At 38.8% G+C, this 1,238-nt stretch overlaps 1 protein-coding gene across 1 annotated transcript in view; it reads right to left on the reverse strand.

Moving 5' to 3' along the window:
* LOC101847810 overlaps positions 1 to 972 on the reverse strand; it is a 6,874-nt gene extending 5,902 nt beyond the window's left edge. The window contains exon 1 of the mRNA XM_005094976.1: positions 925 to 972. The gene's annotated coding sequence lies outside the window, so the exon portion shown is untranslated. The remainder of the gene's footprint in view (positions 1 to 924) is intronic.
* Between the last annotated feature and the right edge of the window lie 266 nt (positions 973 to 1,238).

Below are 1,238 nucleotides of genomic sequence, written 5' to 3' on the forward strand. Positions count from 1 at the left end.
GGGGGGGGGGGGGGGGGGGGTTGTTTTGTTTTTTTTTGTTTTTTTCAGTATTTAAAGGCCATTGGCCGACAGCACACAAAACATACATATTTTACAGAAGAGACTTCTCTGAAAACAGCAAACGTGCAGTGGGCTGATAAAATGTGGCTCTTAAAAAAGGAAGCAAAAATGTATACTGTCAACAAGCCCTTCAAATGTTCTAAGCCCAGAAAGCAAAATCTTACAAGAGAACATAAAAAAAATCTCCTTAATTCTTATAACAACTGAACCTAATTGATGTGTGTCTTTTCTTGATGGTGACGATTTTGGTCATGCTGATGGCGACAATTTAGAATTTGAATTTCAACGAAATATTTCTTGAGCGCATAGAATCAATATCACAGACTTGGAAGTGGATTTGAACAAAGACCAATCAACAGGTTACCCTTAGTACATTTGAACAGTTTGCTCGCAATTATGCAAATGTGAGACAATGTGGTGAAATTAGGCACTCGTCAAAATAATGAAATTTTTAAAAACGGCATTTTCCTAGCCGTTACTTTATTTTTATTGTTTTTTTATTTTATTTTCTTAGCTCGTCACCTTTCATGTCCATTTAAAAACACACTTCTGTGTAGATTTTACTGGAAAATGTTGATGAAAGCCACACACAAAAAAAGTAACTTTGCAGTTTCCAAGCACACTCAGTCTTTGGAAGTCATCAAACTATGGCGGCCATTTTCTCGTTAGTTTTACCTCTGACACAAGGCCATCCCCACCTTCTTCAATCGCAAATTTCTCAACTTCTATTCAAGATAGATGGATATTTTTTCTCCAAAAGCTAGACAAATGAACAAGCTTGAAGGCGATACCAATAACTCCATACGCCCAAAAATTGATGAGCACCTGATTCCACCGCATGGTAACACAGTTTACTCTACTTACACGTATCGAAACCGTTGTAGACCAGCCAAAAACCAGAAGAGCTGGAGTTTCTGTCGAGATATGTAAAAGAGGAAATTGGTGAGTGTCTCGGGGTGTGTGTGTGTGTGTGTGTGTGTGTGTGTGCATGCGTTCGTGCGTGCGTGCATGCATGTGTGCGTGCGTGTGTGTGTGTGTGTGTGTGTGAATGTGTGCGTGTTGACATGATCGTGTGCGTATATATGCATTTACCAAGCAGCAGCAAATTTCTTTAAGTGGAGATCCTCATCATATCTCATCTCATCATATCTCATATTATCTTATCTCATATTACCTTA

This window comes from Aplysia californica, unplaced genomic scaffold (assembly GCF_000002075.1).
Source record: "Aplysia californica isolate F4 #8 unplaced genomic scaffold, AplCal3.0 scaffold00092, whole genome shotgun sequence".
NCBI lineage: Eukaryota > Metazoa > Mollusca > Gastropoda > Aplysiida > Aplysiidae > Aplysia > Aplysia californica.